At 38.9% G+C, this 10,725-nt stretch overlaps 1 long non-coding RNA gene across 1 annotated transcript; it reads right to left on the bottom strand.

The window, feature by feature from the left end:
* Nucleotides 1-530: 530 nt before the first annotated feature.
* On the bottom strand, nucleotides 531-1,686 carry LOC143754041 (uncharacterized). The gene is made up of 4 exons (XR_013207869.1): nucleotides 1,646-1,686; nucleotides 1,487-1,579; nucleotides 969-1,412; nucleotides 531-872 (listed from the first exon to the last, which is right to left on the bottom strand). It is a non-coding gene; the product is annotated as an uncharacterized LOC143754041 (long non-coding RNA).
* Between the last annotated feature and the right edge of the window lie 9,039 nt (nucleotides 1,687-10,725).

The raw sequence follows: 10,725 nt of genomic DNA, 5'->3' as shown, positions 1-10,725 counted from the left end.
CAATATTAACTCCATAACATATGTATTCAGATGTAAATTTACAATATCAACCATTTATTCACAAGCAGTTATTCAGAGCCCCAAGGTGGAATTGAAAAAATGTAAATATTACTCCATGTGTCAGTTACGGTTACTATCATCATAAGGTCATGATTTCATCTTTGAAACAGACGAAGAAATCAACAAATTATGGCGTGGAGCTGAGAGGGTTGTGGTCTGTTGGTCCTTTAGCTTATATCTTTCAATGCAGGTCACCGACTCAAACAGTAACGGACGTATGTTCATACATAAAATTGTCATTGCCCAGTTTCCTGGAAGACAGACAGATTAACCAATCATGATCAAAGTAAAATGGTGAAACAACCAATAACAATATGTGGCAAGTGGGTGCGGTTGAGACACAAGCTCAAGTTGATTTATTAATAAAGAAGTCCGACTACGCCACCCTGGGAGTTAAACCCAGGGAAAATACTAAATATTGAGCAAAGCACACAGGTTCAGTTCCCTCAAAGTTAGACAAGAGACGGGAGTATAATACAAAAGTACAAAGGTTTATTAATACAAAAAATGATTAAAAATGTTGGACACTAAGACCCACATCAACTACTAACAACCCCACTTCAGATTAAAGAAACAAACAAACCAATATAACAATATATAGCTGCAAAGCAAGTACCCAAATTATAACAGCAGGGCTGGGGCTCCAAACGAAGAGGAATAACTGTGGAGTTCGGTGTTACGGGGCACACGTTCATGCGCACACACACCCGCGCAGCCTAATCACACTATCACACTCAAGTGTACACTGCACACGATAAGAAAGAACCACCACCACAAGGAAGAACAGCACTCCAGCCGTGGGACCCCAGCTCCTGCAGTAGAAAAATAAGAACAAAAAGAAAATATACAAATTAACATAGAAATAACCATAAAGACATTACAAAATAAGAAAAAGAAAAACCAATGACCTAAAAGGATTAACGAGTTGATCTGGGAGATTATTGAAAAGCAATTTCACTCAGTAGATGTTCACACACACAAACGGGATAACATTAATGGATCTCACATCACATACCTCCAGATAACTACTTCGTTGGTTGTTTTAAATAAAGCAGAAAAAGAAAAAGAGTTAAATCCAAGAAACAAAACAACATATGAAGTAGGGCACTAGAACGACACGATAAAAGAATCAAACGAGCAGTCCCCAAGTTGTTATGTTGATGATCATGTCAGCGCGGCTATCAACGGCAGCGCTTTAACAGCGTGAGAGCAGCCACAAACGAATCACGACGGAGAGCGAGCAGTCCCCTGGTTGTTATGATGATCGGATCGGCGTGACTGTATCAACCGCCGCGCTTTAACAGCGTGACAACAGCAACAACAAATCTCAGCAGAGAACGAGAGGGAGAATCCTAAAATGACATAAAAGATGTTACCAATCATCGTACCATCACAGTCCCAGTCATGGTTGAATTTAAACACTTACCATCAGGATATTATTTCAGATAGCACACTTTATAGCCACGGATTGGTCACAGTCATGCCCATCGATAGCACAATGGGATACAGGGAATCACGCCTATTTAGAGCGCAAAAGGAGTGTTAAACCCACACAACACTATATCGAGTGTCATAATAAACATACCTGCAAGGCGATCAATAGCACATCCACCAGGCAGCGCGAACGAGCAACAGCACCAACACATAAAGCAACAGCTACCATGGACACGAGCAAACAAACGGTGGAAGACGGACGTGACGCATCCCGGTTGACAACCAATCAGCCTTTAAATGGGAAGTACCGTTTGCTGATAGGCCAATATTACTGTCAATCACCTAATCCCGTTACAAATAGTTTCAGCGTGGTAACATAATGAATGTGTACAGTGTATTTACTTTTATTTACAGTCTGTATTATTTAATTAATTTGGTCAAATTGTGTTTTCATGACTGTATGAATAAAAATGTAATAAGGCATGGTAAACTGTTAGGCAAAGACACAAAATTGTAAATCCACACAAAATCACGCAAGGCAAAAAAGTTTCTGCTGCACTGCTCTCTTGAGGTTAAAACTATTTTTGTTAATAATGATAACAATTAGATTTTAACATATACGTTGATTTAGAAGTGTTTTTGTTAACCATTTTAAACCATTTAGCATTAAACGTTATATCAGCGTTGTTTCAACATTGAAACAACAACAACTGACATTATTTCAACCATATTTCAACGTTGAAGGTCAGTCATGTGCCGGCTGGGCAGTGTGTGTAAACAACCAGCCTATAATGGTAAAAATCCATCCAATACTTTTTTTTTTATAATCCTCATATATCATTATCAATCTCTCAGAACAAGCAGTTTCAAATTACCCCCTACCCCTACGTAAGAGTAGGGAAACCCCGCCCAGGACTTGTGACGATCTGCATTAGATCCCACCCTGAGTGAGAAGCAGCTGTCCGACATTATAACCGCAAATAAAACGATACCTCCTCTAGCATATATTTTCTGGCTCTGTGCGCATTCTAATACAGTTTCCACAGAAGCACCTATACAACAGTTTATAGATAAACATGATGGTACAGCAGGCCCGTTGTCAAGGGGCAGTGCCCCCCCAAATGAGTTATTGTGCCCCCCTAATCATCAATATTAAATGTCTACAATTGTGATCATTTTCACTTTCTCACCAAATTGTTTCAGCAGAACTTATCTCACAGGAACAGTAATCTCTACAACAGTAGAAATGCATAACACATTATCTTCAGAAATGATTCAGAAAATTCATTATTCAACGCATTATTACACAGAACGTTACTTGAAATATAATTATATTCATAAATGACTGAGTGTTTGAGTGTAAGTATATATTTCATATAAATCATGCAATTCATTTAGTTAAGCATACAGTATTGTTTATACCTAATTCCTTTGCGCAGCTGCACATTGCATGCGATCTCATAATCAAATTCTGGCGGTTTTGTAGGCCTACAGCAAAGCTATGGATATAAGAAAGTGGTTTAAAGATTCGTCTTTGAAAGACGACTTTGACCAACAACAACGTGTGTGGAGACGACTCTGGAGCTAATGAGATGGTAGGAATGGAGAATTTTTCTAATGAGACACAAGTTCAGAGCATAGACAAAGCAGTGGGTGTAATTTGAATGGGCCTACTACTAGTGACGTGATCGCCGTCGCTGTGACTGTGACTGGGCCAAAGCTGCAGGCCATTGATGATCTTAGAAATGAAGGACCGAATCAGATCATTTTACAGCGATACCCTGCACGCTTGTATAATAATAAAAATCGTCCTTTGTGTCTTTATGGTATCAGACTCGTGACTGGCTTGAATATAGTGTCAAAGCCGATGCAGCATTCTGCTTCCCATGTCGAGTGTTCAATAGTGCAAACGCCGTAGACTCGACTTTCACAGTTAAAGGGTACCGGGACTGGAAACACTACTAGTTAAATGTGGAAATGTTAAGAGAAAATAAACAGAGACGTTGATATCATACAGTGAATTATTTTATTTGAATAATTGAACAAAACAAGACTATTGTAGTCTAGTTATAGCCTAATATGGGTTGTTGTTTTGGTCTGTCTCAGATCATTAAAAAACGTCAGCCCCCCTATGAAAATTAAATTCCCCCCATTTGGTTTGTTCTGACAATGGCCCTGTGGTACAGGTAAGTCGATTAGATAAATCAACATAATCAACACAACAACTAAGTTCAGGGTGTCCGCGGGACATTATAAAGCATTAAAAGTCCTTAAATGGATTTTGCGAAAATTAAGGCCTTCAATGGTATTAAAAAGCATTACATTTGATTCCTACAGGCATTAAAAACTTTGATAGTTTTGAAAAGAATTTTATATCAATTTATTTGAATATAGCCTTTATAATTAATAATTTTTACTTGCCGTCCCAAAATATATGTTAGTGTGATACACGCAGAACCAGTTTGGTAATTGCTTCCGGCCGGAGCAAAATTGCCGTGATGCGGCAATAGCATCCAGCTGCAGCCCCGCAGACTCACCTCCGGCTAGACACCACTGGCTGGACACCAGTGGATAGACAGCCTACGTCATTTCCATTTTCTCTGTCATTTCCGTTTCGCCGCTAATTTCCGTTTTCACCGCTGGATTGACATATATTTATTTTATACTTTCACCTCTGGATAGACATATATTTATTTTATATTTTCACCTATGGATAGACAGCATATTTATTTTCTGTTTTCACCAGTGGATAGACAGCATTCTTTGCAGGCTTAATTGCACAAGTCTTTTCCGTATTGTCATTTTACTTTTATGACTTAAAATATATAATATAAAAGCTGTGTGCGAATTGAAATATGATCTTTATCATATCTCTTTACATAAAACAATTCTCAATAATATACTTAATATTATAACATCAATAATTCATGCAAACTGCATTCACAAGAACCACCTTGAAAATATATATTGTTCAGATCATATCACTATTTTTTGTGACTTAAATTCAGCCTAGATCAATGGACTATAACGTTTTGTCAATACAACAGACTTGTATATCTTAATTGACCACAGTTTTTTGCCTTGCCCATTTGGATATTCAATTCTTATTTTTTTTTTGTAAATGTAACCACTTCTGTTTTTAAAATATACGTAGATTCACATGATCAGACAATTTACCAAACAATCCAGATCAAATTAACACTTCATGGTTTTGCAATATTTCTTGGAAATTACAAAATATAATTAGTAAAATTAGTCAAATCTGACCATCAGAATGAAGATGCCACAGTTAGGCCCGTAAGGTTGTGGGGGAAGTCCCTATTTCAAGAGAAAATAAAACATGAACAGTTCCAAATAAACTATTGCACACTGTGCACACCACACCTCATTCCTGCCCCCTAAAACTGGCAGTCTGGGCAATGCTCAGGAAATTCAGGGTCTGTATAAAACCCTTGCAGGTCTCCACGTCTTCCGTTTCCACAGTACCCAACCCAGTCTTTGAAAAAACATCCTTTATTTTTTCTTACCACTGACATCTGCATGGCGCGTCAAATTTGAAAAGTGAATGACGATACGGAAATGACGTCAATTTGAAAAGTGAATGAAGATACGGAAATGACGTCTGCTGTCCATCCACTGGTGTCCAGCCACTGGTGTCTAGCAAGAAGTGAGTCTGCGGGGCTGCAGCTGGATGCCTCTCTGATGCGGAGTTGACGCGGGCATTTTGTACAGCGGTGGACAGGTCTGAACCAGTGGCGGCTACTGGTCTTTCAAAGAGGAGAGGCTCATTTTTTGGGAAAAAAATACTAAGTAATAATGGTTACTATCCTTTTACTACACCTATAACCATACATCTAAGGTTACTGTGGTAAAAGCATGGTAAGTGTTGTGGTTACAGTGCATTTACAACAAATTACACATTAAAACCACCAATAATGTGGTAAAAGCATGGTAAGTTTTATGATTACTGTCCTTTACTACACGGTGTATAGTAAAGGAAAGTAATCATAAAACTTACCATGCTTGTAGTAAAGGACAATAATGCACAAAACTTAGGCTACCATGCTTGTAGTAAAGGACAGTAATCACAACTTATCATGCTTTTTTGTTAAACTGAAACAAGGAATGTGGTGTATAATTGTGTGAAATGTATGATGAAAATTGGCTAGCAATTTCGCCAAGCAAATACCAAGAAATAGGTTGCAGCAGTTTGTCTTTCGACTATACTTTCAAAATCCGCGATGGGACTGACTGAGCTCGAATAGCTTCCGCACGTCAGCAACTGTTTATTACGGTGGCTGAGAGGTGCAAAACAAATCACAAGTATAAAAACAAAATAACAATTCAGAAAACACAACGACAATTCAAAAAACAAAATAACAATTCAGAAAACACAATAACAATTCAGAAAACACAATAACAATTCAGAAAACACATTGACAATTCAGAAAACAAAATAACAATTCAAACAAAATAACAATTCAGAAAACACAACAACAATTCAGAAAACACATTGACAATTCAGAAAACACAACGACATTTCAAAGAAAACGGAAAAGGTAGGTACATTTTGAGAATGGCAAACTTGTCGCTGATTGGACGAGACACCTGTCAATCATGCTTTACAGGAATTAAGAAATTTGTGATCAACTTTGTTTTGTTAAATGCGAAAATGGAACACATTAAACATTACTTTGAAGAAGGACATTCATATGCCGTGATTGTGGACATGCTGGCGAAATACCACGATATTAAAACTATTTACAAGATTACTAAAAAATATTGGGCTTCGTGAGGCGCACACACACGCAAGGTTTCTCGGTCTCTGTCTCTACCTCTCTGCCGTGCGCTACATGATTCGGAGCTCGCGAGCTCCAGATTCTCTAGAGCTCCGAGTTTTTAAACTAATTTGCGGGCATCAGGGAGACGCTATCAATATGCGGAGAACTTCCGGGAGACTTGGGATGTCTGCATATCACTCCATGGGACCGAACTATCTTTGGCATGTTGATGGGTGAGATAAACTTAAGCCATTTGAGCACAAGCTCATTTTAATGTCGTGGTATGTCGCCAGCATGTCCACAATCCCGGCATATTAATGTCCTTCTTCAAAGTAATGTTTAATGTGTGTGTTCCATTTTGATCACAAATTTCTCACTTCCTGTAAAGCTTGATTGACAGGTGTCTCATCCAATCAGCGACAAGTTTGCCATTCTCAAAATGTACCTACCTTTTCCGTTTTCTATGAAATGTCGTTGTGTTTTCTGAATTGTTATTGTGTTTTCTGAATTGTTATTGTGTTTTCTGAATTTGAATTGTTATTTTGTTTTCTGAATTGTCGTTGTGTTTTCTGACTTGTTATTTTGTTTTTATAATTGTGATTTGTTTTGCACCTCTCGGCCTCCGTAGTTTATTGTACAAAATCGCTGTCAATCAAAAGGGGATGCAGTCCTCCAATCATCACGCGAAAGCCCGGAGTCCAGGCCATCCCACTCCTCTATTCACCCCAGAGAAGCTGTGCGTCCATGGGCGGGACATAATCGCAGCATTTCCAATGACCGTCTAGTTTTGAAGCACTGGAAAAAAACTGTTCAAAGCAGCCCCATTGAAGTCAATGGACGCTCGGCTTCAACAGGGAAATGCACTGTGATGCTACGGGAATGTATGAGAAGGAAATCGAGTCAGCCGACCTGCTATATGTAGCTGATTCTGCACGAATTCGTCTTCGAGACGTTGTAACGTGTTGTAACGCATTTTTGGTAAAAAAAAAAATCTTAACACAATAGTACATATTTGACCTTTACTTTTTTGACATTATAGGGGAAGCGGAAGCTTCCCTTGCAGTCTTAAAGAAATCCCCACTTGTCACAAAATGGGAAAGTGCAAATTCCACCTGAAGTGGCTGGACAACGAAGATTTTAAGACATGGTTGCAGCCCGTTAGTGGAAAAAATGATGAAGGATTTTGCGGCGTTTGCAAAAAAGCATTTAAGTTGGGGACAATGGGAATCAGCGCCTGAAAATCCCATATGCAATGTGACGGCCTCTGGTAAGAGTCAGACAGCAAACAACTATGTCTAGTTACTTTGGCGTGACCAACAAATCTACAGGGCTCTCAAGTGTCACGCATTGAGCGTGACAGTCACTCATTTCGGTCTTTTGTCACGCTCTCCCGCCACACATTGTATTTCTCACGCTGAAAAACTATTTGTAATATATTTAATATGCCGCAGCGCCCAAAACTCTGGCCGCGCCGCTCTCTGTGGAACCGGCAGGAATCAAGCGCGTCTCCTATCGTGTTGTTCGTCGAGCTACACAATAGCCAATCAGGAAAATAGCACTATTGTATCTGGGTAAGATTTAACGCAACAACCAATGACAAAAATTTATCCAACCCCCCCATGCCCCCGTCTAGTGGACAACCTTAGTATTGCAGCCTCCAAAAGACCTTGAAGTACTTTTTTTTCAGTTGCATTTTGGTTCAGTCATATTTATTTGTGCTTATATTATTACTGTCTGTTTATTGTCTTCAATAATGTTTGAAATGCATATTAGTTAGGCTAGTTGTTTTTGTTGTATTATTTGTAAGTGTTGTCCAAGTAATAAATGGAAAGCTAAGTTGTTGTTTTTGCGCTGATACAAAAGAATGATCTGATCCTTGACTCACAAACTGTATTATCTGAACCGTGAGTCTTGTGATCCATTCCACCCCTATTCTTCAGTGATTCCCATTTCTTGTTGATGGTGTTTTTTTTTTATTAAACCTGCGAACTTCAGGCGTGTGCATGTGATATTGTAATGTGCTGATTGGACCAGAAGCAAAACAAATAACACGCTCCAGGTGGAGGTAGAAGCGCAGAGTTTTTTCTAAAACCGGCTGATTTATGATGTTCTGTGGGTGCATAGTGTCGGTTTCAGTGAATATGACTTCAGCTTTAATTTTTTTATTAAAGCAAATTTGCAATAACCAAATATGTCTGTAACATATTTTCAGCATTTTTTGTTGGTGTCTCATCATTTATTTATTTCTGTTCTCAGAAAAATGTGTGCACCTACTAGACCTGAAACATCTCATTTCCATTAGTATGGATGGCCCCAACGTGAACTTTAATTTCCTCAATAATCTCCAGCAAGAACATGGTGAACTACATGGAGGTCGGCAGCTAATTTGGGTCGGGAGCTGTGGGCTACACACGGTACCCAACTCATTCAAGACTGGCTTTTCCACATGGAATATTGAGAAACTTCTGAGAGCAATGCACTTTGTTTTTCACAATGTCCCTGCAAGAAGGGAAGATTATACAAAACTTACTGGCTCATCTCTTTTTCGGCTCCATTCTGTGGACACAGATGGGTAGAAAATCTGCCTGTTGCAGAGAGAGCCATTGAGGTATGGCCAAAGCTGAAAGAATATGTGGAAGCAGGCCATAGAAAAGAACTACCAAACCCTAGAACCTCTTCATTTGATACAATTGAAGCAGCACTGATCTTAGCCAAACTTCAGTTTTTCTTGGCGTTATCCAGAACGTTTTTTCCATTCTTGAAGAAATACCAGACTGATGAGCCAGTCTTGCCATTTCTGCTTCGTTTTAATGGCTATTTTTTGTTTTATGATTACTTTTGAAGTGGGTATACCACATAGAATAACTGTGTACCTGTGTAGGATGGAATAACAAAGCTGGTTAACAGGATGCTAAATAATTAGACAAAAGAGGTTTTTCCTTTTTGTGGAGTCTGGTGAGACGTTTCTTTAAAAGGGAGCTACTCCAAGACAACACTCCCTGTGCCTCTCCGGAATCGTTAAGAAAATGCAAGAAAAGCCCTTTGAAATACCCCACTGTCAGGCAGATAGCATGCTTAGACCCCCCCCCCCCCCCCCCGTCATGAGCAGAGACCGAGAATGGTGCAAGGAAAAGATGAAGTCTCTAGTTCAAAGATTTCTGCCGGACAAGCAGTTGACAGGAGGAGTTTCAGGTGGTAGGAATATTATAGGAAAATAAAGGTTACACACAGCGCAGTATGTATAAGCTGTGTTCTCAGTACTTTGATCTTAAGAACATTTTGAAGATTACAAGTTTGTTTTTAAATGTGCTTTCTTAAAAAGAGTATGAAATGGGAGTAGGATATGGGCTTAAACAGTAAATAATTAGATGTTACATTTTTTAAATACATTACTCTTCCTCTCATGTTCAAACTCAGATTAAACAAATAACAATAAAAAATTGTGTTTGTCCATTGCAGGTGATACTGTTGTGCAACAGTTTGACAGCTTTCTCTCTCTGCATGGCAAAAGTAAGGAGTTCCTCTCTTTCAAACCCATGGAGCAACGACTTGATACTTTTCTTCACCAAACTCTCAGCGCGTCTTATCCTGAGCTTCGGAGTTTCCTTCGACGCCTCCTGCTGTTGTCTAATGGGTAAGCTATGATAGAGAGAGGCTTCTCCATGAACAAGGAAGTAGTGACATCCAACATAAAAGTAGAAACTGTTGAGGCCCAGAGACTTGTCTGTGACCACCAAGTATGTGCTTTAGGGGGGGGTTCTCAAAGTGCCCCTCACAAAGGAACTACTGGCTTCTGTAGCCTCAGCCAGGACCAGATACAGGATCTACCTTGATGAGGAGAGGAGGAAGAGAGAGGGTGCCATGCGTGGACTAAAGAGTAAAGCTTTGGAAGATGAGCTGGAAGAACTGAAAAAGAAAAGGGGAGTGTTGACGGCGTCAGCCTTCAGAAGGACGCTAATCAACTTGCTGAGCAGGCTGATAACAAATCTTAACACACTCATGGGTCAAATGATTACAAAATCTAATACTCTCAGGATATTTAAGGAAAAGTGCAATGAATAGAAAAATGTTGAGTCAGAGTTGGAACTAAAATTGGCTAAATTAAGCCACATGCCTCAATTAACTTATTTACACAGTAAATGACTGCAATTTCTATAGCTCCTCATACATGTATGTACTTTGAATACATTTAGTTTCAGCATTTAAAAAGTTGAGCATATTGAAGAGCTGTTTTTGTAATTCTAAAATGATTATAAATAAAATAATTCTCTTTTTGAACTCCAAGGTGGCAGTGAGCTTACATTTTGTTATAATTGCACGCTTTTGTTTTCGGTTACAGTTACTGGTTTGTTGTTTTGCACACTGTTTTACAAAAGCAAGCTTTTTGAATAATTGTGGCTCTCAACTTAAAGAAGTAGAGTTCCTACTAATTTTGAAATATCTCCAAATA

The sequence above is a fragment of the Siphateles boraxobius genome, unplaced genomic scaffold (assembly GCF_051911475.1).
Source record: "Siphateles boraxobius isolate OS27281-9 unplaced genomic scaffold, OSU_SipBor_1 29, whole genome shotgun sequence".
NCBI lineage: Eukaryota > Metazoa > Chordata > Actinopteri > Cypriniformes > Leuciscidae > Siphateles > Siphateles boraxobius.
Note: the sequence above shows the minus strand (reverse complement) of the source record. Positions and strands in the feature narration are given on the sequence as shown.